The 13,202-nt window shown below is 42.4% G+C and overlaps 1 pseudogene; it reads right to left on the bottom strand.

The window, feature by feature from the left end:
- Nucleotides 1–5,401: 5,401 nt before the first annotated feature.
- On the bottom strand, nucleotides 5,402–6,336 carry LOC119940031 (annotated as a pseudogene).
- Between the last annotated feature and the right edge of the window lie 6,866 nt (nucleotides 6,337–13,202).

The raw sequence follows: 13,202 nt of genomic DNA, 5'->3' as shown, positions 1-13,202 counted from the left end.
ATGAAAATAATGATGGCATTTGTTAAGCGCTTACTATGTGACAAGCACTGTTCTAAGCTTTGGTGGGGGGGATACAATGTAATCAGGTTGTCCCATATGGGGTTCACACTCTTAATCCTCATTTTACAGATGAGGTAACTGAGGCACAGAGAAGCCAAGTGACTTGCCCAAAGTCACACAGCTGATAAATGGTGGAGCCGGAATTAGAACCCATGACCTCTGACTCTCAAGCCCGGGCTCTTTCCACTGAGCTTCGATACCTGTTCTCCCTCTCCGCTGGACTGCGAGCCCCATGTTGGACAGGGACTGAGTCCGACCTGACAAAGCTGTATCTACCTCAGCGCTTATGAGTGGTTGGCACATGATAGGCTCTTAATAATGATAGGCTCTTAATAATAATAATAAACCATAATGGTATTTGTTAACCGCTTACTATGTGCCAAGCACTGTTCTAAGTGCTAAGGTAATCAGGTTGTCCCAAGTGGGGCTCACATCTCTTCCCCTGCTGCCCAGCATCTTGGTCGTGGGAGAGGTCCCTGTTTTTTTATAGCACTCCAGTTCCCTTCCCAGTACAAATCTGGCCCCATTTTCAGAGGATCCATGTCAAGGATCTCATTTGCATGCCCATTTGTACTTCCCAAGCGCTTAGTACAGTGCTATGCACACAACAAGGACTCAATAAATACGATTGAATGAATGAATGGTTCAACAGGATAATATGCAGGGTCTTAGAGACCTCTGGGACCCCGGTCCCTAGGGGTGATTTCAATATTAACGACCTCGTTATGCTGCAAAGAAAGCATTCAGTGATTTCATTTGGTTGCATAGCCCCCTAAGACGGCATCAGTTTAGTGCAGGTTTCTTCTAGATTGCATTATTCTGTTTCGTTTTCTACTTTTCTCCCTAACTGAAAACAGACTCTTCTGGTTACAGAGATGAGATTCCTCCAGGAAACATGAATCTGAAAAATATCCTGTATTGCTCCTACTTGGATAGAGAGGGGAAGGACTGCTCTCTCCCCTTTAATCCTCCCTTCTGCATTGTCTAATGAATTATCTAGTTTCCAATACAGGCAAACTCCTAGACATTTGGCCTACAAGAAAATCCCCTTCTCTGAGCTCCAGGGTGAATCCACACCTGACTTCCCCCACATATTCAGTGAGAAACGCAACTCCACCTTCAGATTACCCAATGTCCTGCCATGCTTAGACATACTTCCAGATACACACCCCTGCTTATTAACACATAATAAAAAAGATAAAAAGAGTATTAAATTAAAAATGGAGTGCCCAATGAGAATAGTATTTACTTAGGAACAATATCCAGGAGAAGCCAACATTAAAAGGACAGCAGACTTCTTAAACACAATGACACAGGGAACACTGCGACATGGCAAAAGAAATGAAACTGGAAAACTAGAAGTGAGTATGAAGAACTGAAAATGGGCAGGGAGGGAAGTTTGTAAAAGAGATATTGGGAAATGGAGAGAAAAATGTTGAAGCAGGAAAGAAAAAATGAAAAGAAAGGGAAAAGTGGGGATTTAGGTGAAATGTAGTATCTGTATATATGTATTTATGTTTGTACGTATTTATTACCCTATTTATTTATTTATTTTACATGTACATATTTATTCTATTTATTTTATTTTGTTAATATGTTTTGTTTTGTTGTCTGTCTCCCCCTTCTAAACTGTGAGCCCGTTGTTGGGTAGGGACCTTCTCTATATGTTGCAAACTTCTACTTCCCAAGTGCTTAGTCCAGTGCTCTGCACACAGTGAGCGCTCAATAAATACGATTGAATGAATGAATGAATGAATGGTAAGAGTGAAGCCAGAGGATACCTGGGCCAGAGCAAACATGATCTTCACAGAACATTGAATTCAAAAGTTAAGGGAGCAGCACCTAGACGTATATTCCATTTTCAGCAATGTCAAAAGAGTATTTTACATCAATAGTGGGTTTCAGTAATTACTAAGTCAATTTTAAGATCGCTCAATGATGGAATGGATGTGGCTTTAAGAGTTGAAGATGTATTATCTCATTAATACCTCACTACCATAAGGATTAATAGTTGATCCAGGCCTGTTGAACCTATCCTACCCAACCATTTGGGTATGCAATAGTCAATCGATCATTAGTGTTTACTAGACAGCTCCTGTGTGCACACCACTACAGTAAAGCCCTTGGGAGTGTGACCCAGACCATGCACCATTTTGAAAGATAATCTGCAGATAATCTGTGCAGGTGAGTAAATTATGGTCTAGAAAACAAAGAAACTGGAGAAGGAAGATCATCAGAGAGGTTGGTGTAACAGTCAACCCAGGGTATGACAGGGGATAGGTGAGCATGGTAGTTGTGTGCCTGGAAATAATAATACTAATAACAATAATAACGATAATAATAATAATAATAATGGTGTTTGTTATGTGATTACTAAGTGCCAAGCATTGTGCTAAGCACTGGGGTCAATACAATTCAATTTTATCTATCCCACATGGGACTCAGAATCTAAGAGGGAGGGAAAACAGGTATTTTATCCCCATTTTACAGATGAGGTTATTGAGGTACAGGAAAGGTAAGTGATTTGCCTGAACCCACACAGCAGGCAAGTGGCAGAGTGTGATTAGATTCCAGGCCCTTGCTCTTTCCACTAGATCATGTTGCTTCCCAAGAAAAGGAAAGGATGGATTCTGAGAATGTTATGGAGTAAAAGTTACAGAATTTGGTAATGAACGGAACATCGAGGTTGAAAAAGAGGGAGAAGATAAGGATAAAGCCAAGGTTGCCAGTGATAGTGGAGGATAAAAGCAGTGTCAACTGCTATGGGAAATTACTGTTCTGGGAAATTTAAACAGAGGAGAGGATTTGGCAAGGTATATAATAAGACATCTTGTTCTTGCTTTAAGAATATATTTTTGATCTTCCAGAAATTGACCGCATTCATGAGTGTCTTTGAAAGAGAATCGTTTGCATGCTATTGCTATTCATCAATGAAAATAGAATAGTAAACTTTATATTTCCCCTTGTCATTCAGGTGATCATTACTCAGACACCAATGGCTAATGCATTGATGTCTGTCACCACCTTTCTAGATTGTGAGTTCATTGTTGGCAGGTATTGTCACTCTATATTGCCATATTGTACTTTCCCAAGCACTTAGTACAGTGCTCTGCACACAGTAAGTGTTCAATAAATATGATTGAATAAATGAATGACTAAGAATAGAAATGTATTTCCCACGACCAGCTTAATATGTGCTTGAGTTATGTTTGCAGAAGTAGTGATGGCTTGCAGTGAGCCATCCAAACTCTTTTGCCCCACCCCTCTAGACCCAACAGCACATATCATAGCATAGTACAGTGTCCAGTGCTTAGTACAGTGTCTGACCTATAGTAAGTGCTTAACAAATACCATTATTGTTATTATATCATGTTCCAGTTGCTGGGAGGAACGAATACCATATGTGGTCACAGAATAGAATAGCTCCATAACTTCACAGCAGTCCTGGGCAGCGCTGCCCCCTCACCCATTTGGTAAATTATTATTGAGTATAATATTCATAGTGACTTAGCAAAGGTCTAGAGTGGATCTTTTCCACCTTCTTAGAAAAACCAGAATAGCTCCTGCTGGCTTTGGAAACTAAATGCTTCAAAGGCAGTTATCTGGAAAATAAATAATAGCTGACCTTCAATATAATTCTAAACATTTTCCACACACTCTGATAACTGCAAATGATTTCTGCTATTATATAATAGTAATAACAATAATGGGATTTATTAAGAACTTAATATGGTTCAACCACGGGGATACAAAGTAAACGGGTCAGAAACACTCTGTCTCATGGGGGCTCACAATCTTAGAGGAGGATGAACAGGTATTTTAATTCCATTTTGCAGATTAGTAAAATGAGGCACAAACAATTTAAGTGACTGCTCGAAGTCATGCAGTAGGCAAGTAGCAGAGCTAGCACTAAAACCTGGGTCTACTGATTCCAAATCTTGGCCTCTTTCCCCTGAGTCTTGTTGCCTCTCTATATAGATATGTTTTTTGTCTTTTCACATTTGGTTTGAACCATGTGAATGTGCTTTATCCTGCTTTGGGTAGCAAGGGAGGAGAAACTAAATCAATTAAACTAAATGCTGTCGAGGATATGCTATTTCTCATAAGACACTTTCCCTCCTAGACAGGTAAGCTGGTCTTTGGCTATGCCAGCTTCTGCCAGTTGTCACCAAGGCACTGCCTTTTCAGGGAGATATCTTGTCTATCTATGCCTCTCGCTAATGCTTACTTATCAATCAATCATGCTTATTAAGTGCTTACTGCACGCAGAACATGTACTAAGTCCTTGGGAGAGTGCAATACAACAGAGTTGGTAGACAGGTAGGCATGTTCCCTGCCCAAAAGGAGTTTACAATCTAGAAGAGGAGTTTACAGTGAAAATATTCAGGCACAACTACTTCCTGAGCTCCAAGTTTGAGCAGCTACACCAATTTCTCCATTCCCCCATCAGCTGCCTTCTCTTTTACAGTGTTGACAAAAGGACCTGGGCCACTGCAGAAAGGCAGTGTCAGATGAATAGGAGAGTTGGAGGTGGAGGAGAGTCAGAGAGCAGCAACTGGGACTTAATGCCTGCACCTCCTCTCCCCATCTCCAACATTGTTCCTGTCAAGGAACCATTTTAGGAAAGCCTATAACTCAATTCCAAGTCTCACATCACTGGGTAGCTCCTCTACCCTTTTTCCCCACTGTCCTCACACAGAGAGGGACAGACAGAGACATACAGAGGCAGAGACAGAGGCAGACACAGAGACAGAGACAGATGGATGCAGAGTCATAGACAGAGAAAGTTGGACACAGAGACAGGCATAGAGATAGTTGGGCAAAGAGAGATGGATTCAGATAGAGACAGAGACAGGTAGACACACAGGCAGACAGACACAGACAGACAAATGTATGGCAGGGGCAATACTGAGTGTGTCCCACTGACAGCCATTCACAAGGTCATTGCCCCTCCTAAGAGTCAAAACACAAACTTGTAACTTTATTTTTGGTGAATGTCATGTTTCTAACCGAACATGAAGAAATTAAAATTCAGCCCCCTGGGCACCAATTAATTTTCCCTCAAAACTTTGTGTTTATAAGGCCTAAATAAGGGGACTGAAATTAATTATTTTATTTACTTTAAAATATTAACAATAGCAATATAATAAGAACGACAAACATTTGTAAAATTTTTGCTTTGAACCAAGCATTGTACTAAGCCCTGGGGAAGATACAAGATAATCAGGCAGATACAGTCCTTGTCCCACAAGTACAAACAATTCAGTTGGACCAAAAACACTACATCCTCTCAAACCCCGAATAGGATTGATGGAGAATAACCAAAAGCAATATTTAATCTCTAGGAACATGTTTTCCGGCATAGTGTTCTTCTCAAGGTCCTCTTCACATCACTGTTGCATAGGCTGTAGATCAGCGGGTTCAATACAGGAGTCAAGAGAATGTACAAGAGGGTCAGCAGGTTCTTGTTTCTGATGAGGAGCTAGCCCTGGGCCGTAAGTAGGTCAGAATGCCTGAACCATAGAAGAGAGTGACCACAATGACGTGGGAGGAGCAAGTAGAAAAGGCCTTTGTTCTTCCCTCAGTGGATGGCATCTTCAAGATGGTGGAGATGATGTATATGTAGGAGAGCAGAATGAGAAGGAGCGGGACAACATTCAGCAAAATGGTGCCCATCAGGGTAAAGAGTTCAAGCACAGAGGTGTCTGCACACACCAGCTGTAACATTGGAGGGGTGTCACAGAAGAAATAATCGATGTCATTGGGCCCACAGAAAGGTAAACTAAATATCCAGGTGGTTTGAACAATCGCCAGAAGCAACCCCAGAAGCCACGAACCTCCTATCAGTTGGATTAACACCCGTTGGTTCATTAGTATTGGATAGCACAGGGGATTACAGGTAGCTAGATAACGGTCATAAGCCATTGCAGCCAGGAGACAACTTTCACCAATCCCAAATGTAATAAAGAAAAGCATTTGGACAAAGCAGCCTGCAAAGGAAATGCTCTTATCTTCAGACAAAAGAACATCCAGGATTTTAGGGACCGTGACTGTTTCAAAACAAATTTCAAGAAAGGACAAACTTCGAAGGAAAAAATACATGGGGCTTTGAAGCGTGTGATCTACTGTGATGATCAGGATAATAAGGAGATTTCCCATCAGAATCATCAGGAAAATGATGAAGAATGACACAAACAATAAAACCTGCAGCTCAGGAAGTTTAGAAAATCCCAACAGAAATAGCTCAATCACTGAGATCTGATTTCTACTTGTCATTTCTGTGGCACACATACTGACAATTATTTTTCCTTTCAGAGTATGATCAAGAAATCACCACTTCTAAACAGAACTTAGGTTCTTTTCATTCACTTGATGACATTTATTTTTGGACTCATTTTCTCCTTTATCTTTATCATTCGACCAGTGGACGTGCTATATATCAGACCTAGGATAGGTGGATGCATAAAATATAAGTATTTGGTGAATGCATAAAAAAAACCAAACCAGGCTTGAAAAGCACAGATATATCCGTATTAGATCCAGTTTAACTCTCCATCGGATTCTGAGAATCCCATAGAGTGGTACCTGTCCTCTTCCCATTTTGCCAGGATTATTTGCTCCTGTAGGTCTATGAACACTAAGACAGCAGCAACTGGTGTTGGCAGAGCTGGGGGAGGTATCTGGGGATTATTGCAACTTGGATTTAAAGGTGTTCCCTCATTGATCCCTCATGATCCCCCATTCCCTATCATCTTATGAAATCTCTCGCGCCATCCCTTCTCCCCTCCTTAACTTCCATCTTCAACCACTCACTCTCCACTGGTTCCTTCCCCTCTGCCTTCAAACATGCCCATGTCTCTCCCATCCTAAAAAAACCCTCTCTTGACCCCACCTCACCTTCTAGTTATCGTCCCATTTCCCTCCTACCATTCCTTTCCAAACTCCTTGAACGAGTTGTCTACACGCGCTGCCTAGAAATCCTCAACAACAACTCTCTCCTCGACCCCCTCCAGTCTGGCTTCCGTCCCCTTCATTCCACGGAAACTGCACTCTCAAAGGTCACCAATGACCTCCTGCTTGCCAAATCCAACGGCTCATACTCTGTCCTAATCCTCCTCGACCTCTCAGCTGCCTTTGACACTGTGGACCACCCCCTTCTCCTCAACACGCTATCTGACCTTGGCTTCACAGACTCCGTCCTCTCCTGGTTCTCCTCTTATCTCTCCAGTCGTTCTTTCTCAGTCTCTTTTGCAGGCTCCTCCTCCCCCTCCCATCCTCTTACTGTGGGGGTTCCCCAAGGTTCAGTGCTTGGTCCCCTTCTGTTCTCAATCTACACTCACTCCCTTGGTGACCTCATTCGCTCCCACGGCTTCAACTATCATCTCTACGCTGATGACACCCAGATCTACATCTCTGTCCCTGCTCTCTCCCCCTCCCTCCAGGCTCGCATCTCCTCCTGCCTTCAGGACATCTCCATCTGGATGTCCGCCCGCCCCCTAAAGCTCAACATGTCGAAGACTGAGCTCCTTGTCTTCCCTCCCAAACCTTGTCCTCTCCCTGACTTTCCCATCTCTGTTGACGGCACTACCATCCTTCCCGTCTCACAAGCCCGCAACCTTGGTGTCATCCTCGACTCCGCTCTCTCATTCACCCCTCACATCCAAGCCGTCACCAAAACCTGCCGGTCTCAGCTCCGCAACATTGCCAAGATCCGCCCTTTCCTCTCCATCCAAACCGCTACCCTGCTCATTCAAGCTCTCATCCTATCCCGTCTGGACTACTGCACCAGCCTTTCTCTCTGATCTCCCATCCTCGTGTCTCTCTCCACTTCAATCCATACTTCATGCTGCTGCCCGGATTATCTTTGTCCAGAAACGCTCTGGGCATATTACTCCCCTCCTCAAAAACCTCCAATGACTACCGATCAATCTGCGCATCTGGCAGAAACTCCTCACCCTGGGCTTCAAGGCTGTCCATCACCTCGCCCCCTCCTACCTCACCTTCCTTCTCTCCTTCTACTGCCCAGCCCGCACCCTCCGCTCCTCCACTGCTAATCTCCTCACTGTACCTCGCTCTCGCCTGTCCCGCCATCGACCCCCAGCCCACGTCATCCCCCGGGCCTGGAATGCCCTCCCTCTGCCCATCCGCCAAGCTAGCTCTCTTCCTCCCTTCAAGGCCCTGCTGAGAGCTCACCTCCTCCAGGAGGCCTTCCCAGACTGAGCCCCTTCTTTCCTCTCCCCCTCGTCCCCCTCTCCATCCCCCCGTCTTACCTCCTTCCCTTCCCCACAGCACCTGTATGTATGTATATATGGTTGTACATATTTATTACTCTATTTATTTATTTATTTATTTATTTATTTTACTTGTACATTTCTATCCTATTTATTTTATTTTGTTGGTATGTTTGGTTCCGTTCTCTGTCTCCCCCTTTTAGACTGTGAGCCCACTGTTGTGTAGGGACTGTCTCTATGTGTTTCCAATTTGTACTTCCCAAGCGCTTAGTACAGTGCTCTGCACATAGTAAGCGCTCAATAAATACGATTGATTGATTGATTGTTTGATTGATTGATTGGAATTAAGAGCTCCTGGTGAGTTAACCCTGGGAAATGCTCAGTTAACCCAATTGTTAAAGCTGCCCGGTGCTGTATATCAGATTCCCAACCTACTCTGGACTCCTGTTAGGTTTTATGACTTAAAAAACTTCATGAGCCAATTTATCTTGTGGTGTTGACCATTATCTGAGCAAAGCATTTTGGGAATTTCCATATCTTTTTCCTGTTTGTTTTTTTATGTTGTTGAATGATCTGGGTACTCTCCGAATATTAGTACTATCTCTGGTGGGGTAAATATATAGTACCTGGTTTATTCTGGCAGGAAATCCAGAATAGATAGCAATAGAATCGGTAGACAGTAAGGCTTTCTGTGGCTCAAGTGAGTGCCCACTGGAAAATAAGAGAAACTCGAGTGAATATCGTAGTATTATCATGAAAAAAGATCATACAAAATCTATGGTCATATTCCTGAACAGTGACATTTGTGGTATTTGGTATAGAATTTATTTTGCAAGTACTATTGTCAAACACTGTTCGAAGTGCTAGAGTAAATACAAGTTAATCACATCAGGCCTAGTCCCTGTCCCACATAGGGTTCAACAATGTATGTGTAATATAAAAATATATAATTACCTTAATTCTAAACAACAAAATTGAATTTCTTTTCTTCATAAATCCACTAACATTCTGTCATCTTCAAGAACAAAACCGTATCTGCTATATCAGTGAAGAAAGTAAATAATATTGGATGGTTATTTCCAATTTCAAGCACATCCAGGGATTAATATTTTCTTAGAATTTCAAATCATACCATGCAAGCAAATTTCAATTTTACTGCCTGGGGGATCAGGCATCCATTGACTTCAATTAGAGTCTCATGTAAACAGTCATTTTCTAGTAGGGAATATATTCATACACATAAATTTCTAGAGAAATAAAGCCTTCCTAGAACTCTGGGACAAAAGGCTTAATCAACACTCATATTCTATGAATGAATTACACTGATTTCATATGGATAAGCAAGATTATAGATCTAATTTCAACTTTATATAGACATTCCCTTTAGCTTGATGAAGGAGGCAATTCTTTTAAACTGAAAACATCATTTCAGGATCCCAGACGGTGAAACACTATCACAATCAATCAATCAACCAATCATATCTGTCTATTGAACAATTACCGTGGGCACAGCACTGTACTAAACACTTAGGAGAGTACATAAAACAGAATTGGTAGACCCATTCCCCGCCCACAATGAATTTACAGTGTATGGGGGGTAGTTTGGAAATTATATAAATAAATAAATTTCAGTTACGTACAAAAGTACTGTGGGGCTGAGGGAGGGGTGAATAAAACATTTAAATCCAAGTACAAATGAGAGAGCCCTTTTGGAATTCATAATGTCTTGCAATAGAAATAGTTGAAATACATGAGGGATTCAGTGTTAAGCCCTAAGGACTTCCCAAAGTGGGGCATAAGCAGTGGGAAAAATTCATTTCATCGAGAACCCCTGCTACAGGGAGGGATATTAAATAATCATTGATTTTCTCTAGCTAACTTCAGACAGGATCAGACTAAAACTATCTTAGACAAATGGTGATTTGTACTGTTTGTTGACATACTGAAGGAGAGCTAACCCACTCCCTCGACAATCTTTTCCCTGCTCCTGTTCTCAGGAAGTTCTCCTTTCCATCTTACCTAAATCCCCCCTACAGCAGGTAAGCCTATTTGAAAAATTGAGGTGTTTTCCTGTATTTTCAGTTCATCATTTTTTCCAGTTTCATATATAATTGTGGTATTTGTTAGTGCTTACTATGTGCCGAGCACTGTTACCTTAGATCCTTTTTTCTATCCTAACCAACTGCCCTGGCCTCCACACTCTCCAAGTTGATAGTCAGTTACTCTGAAATCGATTTGGTCATGGTGTTAGGAAGTTGGATTTCCAGACACCAAAGTAGGTAGAATCACACAAGCCTTTCCCATTAAGATAACTTATCCTGCACTTCCCTTCTCCCCCTTCATGCTCCATCCTTCCCCCTATTTTCAGTCACCATCAATACTGAAAACCAAAAACAGTGAGCAGTCAACATCTCTGCCTTTCTGACATCATTTGGTAAAGGGAAATGTTTGTGTCCGTTCTCTGATTTCTGTTGCATTTAAAACAAGGAAGTTAAATATCCTGTTTTTCTAACTACATTTCTTCCAACATCTGACATCACCATAAGAAAAAGGAGGAAGGGCAGTGCACCTACCTCTGCTCATTCACCTCGTTCTGCGATCCATAAGGTGATGAAGCAAGTTATATGTAGAATGATCAGTGACTTCTGGGACTAGGTAGGCTAGGCACCATAGCTCATTAAGCTACTTTCCCTGTAAAGAAATAACACTGATGTTTCACATGTTTGTATGTCCCATAGGACTTATTGCAATAACTATCCTAAAAGTTTAAAATAATGATGATATTTGTTAAGTGCTTACTATGGTGAGAAGCAGCACGGCATTGTAGATAGAGCATAGGCCAGGAAGTCAGAAGGTCGTGGGTTCTAACCCTGGCTACGATGTTTGTCCACTGTGTGACCTTGGGTTAATCTCTTCACTTTTCTGTACCTCAGTTACCTCATCTGTAAAATGTGGATTACGGTTGAGAGCCCCATGAGGAAGAAGGACTGTGTCTAACCTGATTACCTTGTATTTACCCCAGTGCTTAGAACAGTGCTTGGCACCTACTTAGGGCTTAACATACCATACCATAATTATTATTATGTGTCAAGCGTTGTTCTAAGCGATGGAGTAGTTAAACGTGTTTAACAATGTTCTTGGCATGTAGTAGGCACTCAATAAATATTAACTGATTGATTTGCTGGCTGAATGGAGAAAGTTTCGTCTTATGCAAACTCTCCCACATACTCTGAAAAATCATTTAGCCCCAACCACTGCCAGGATCCTGTTTTCATGCTCTGATTTTTGGCACATGAAATTAATTCACTGAACTAAAAAATCTCCTCAAAAATCTCCAGTGGCTACCAATCAACCTACACATCAGGCAGAAACTCCTCAGCCTCGGCTTCAAGGCTCTCCGTCACCTCGCCTCCTCTTACCTCACCTCCCTTCTCTCCTTCTACAGCACAGCCCGCACCCTCCGCTGCTCTGCCGCTAATCTCCTCACCGTGCCTCGTTCTCGCCTGTCCCGCCGTCGACCTCTGGCCCACGCCATCCCCCTGGCCTGGGATGCCCTCCCTCCGCACATCCGCCAAGCTAGCTCTCTTCCATCCTTCAAGGCCCGACTGAGAGCTCACCTCTTCCAGGAGGCCTTCCCAGACTGAGTGCCCTCCTTCCGCTCCCCCTCCTCCCCCTCTCCATCCCCCACGCCTTACCTCCTTCTCTGCCGCACAGCACCTGTATATATGTTTGTACGTATTTATTACTCTATTTATTTATTTTACTTGTACATATCTATTCTATTTATTTTAGTTTGTTAATACGTTTTGTTTTGTTCTCTGTCTCCCCCTTCTGGACTCTGAGCCCACTGTTGGATAAGGACCGTCTCTATATGTTGCCAACTTGTACATCCCAAGCGCTTAGTACAGTGCTCTGCACACAGTAAATGCTCAATATATACGATTGATTGATTGATTGAACTGTCATTGGCAGGTTAGATAATTCCACAGTGGATTCCTGTTTTGGTGGAATCACACTGGTCTCACAATCCCAAATCTAAATATGCATCCTGGGTAATTTAGGGTACAACAGAAGCAGCGAGAGAAGCAGTGTTGCCTAATAGAAAGAGCAAGGTCTTTTAAGACAGAAGTCTTCGGTTCTGGGTTTGAGTTCAGAGCCCCAGGTGGGACAACCTGATTAACTTGGCACATAGTAAGTGCTTAACAAATACGATCATCCTCGTCATTATTATTATTCTCCAAAGTACTTAGTATATATTCTGCACATAGTACGCATGTGATAAATACCACTAATGATAATGATGATGATTCAATCTGCTCATCATATTCACCAACCCTACATTACATCTCCTATACAATCCCTCATTTCCAGTGGCTTCCAGGTCTTCTCAAGGACAAGCTACCAGCAACTTAAACTCAGTAATACAGAAAGTGAGCTTGGTGTCCTTCCTTAGACCTATTTCTCCCCTTCATGACTTTCCAATTTGGGTAGAAAGCACCACCACCACCCTTTCTAACCCAAACGCTGGTGATCTTGTTGGCGCTATCACTCCAGGATCCATGGGGCAGTCCATTCAATGTCTGAATCAGCCTCTTGCCCCTCCCTGGTACCCCAATAGAAGCCTACCCTTCTTATCCCTGCAGGATATCCTTGAGATGACCAGATGACAATCATCTTGCTCATGCAACCCACATAATCAACTATCACCAAATCCTGATGGTTCAAGATTCACAAAATCACTAAAATCCACCTCTCCATTTAATGCTTTCATGTTAATACAAGTACTTATCCTATCTTACCCTGATTCCTGTATCAGCCTCCTTACTGACCTCCCTGCATACTTCTTTCTGCTGCCCAGGTCACTTTCTATGAAAAAAGTTCAGCCCAATCATCTCCACATCAAACAAACAC

Source organism: Tachyglossus aculeatus, chromosome 18, assembly GCF_015852505.1.
Source record: "Tachyglossus aculeatus isolate mTacAcu1 chromosome 18, mTacAcu1.pri, whole genome shotgun sequence".
NCBI classification, from domain to species: domain Eukaryota; kingdom Metazoa; phylum Chordata; class Mammalia; order Monotremata; family Tachyglossidae; genus Tachyglossus; species Tachyglossus aculeatus.
The sequence above is the reverse complement of the archived record's forward strand: the minus strand, read 5'-3'. Positions and strand labels throughout refer to the sequence as shown.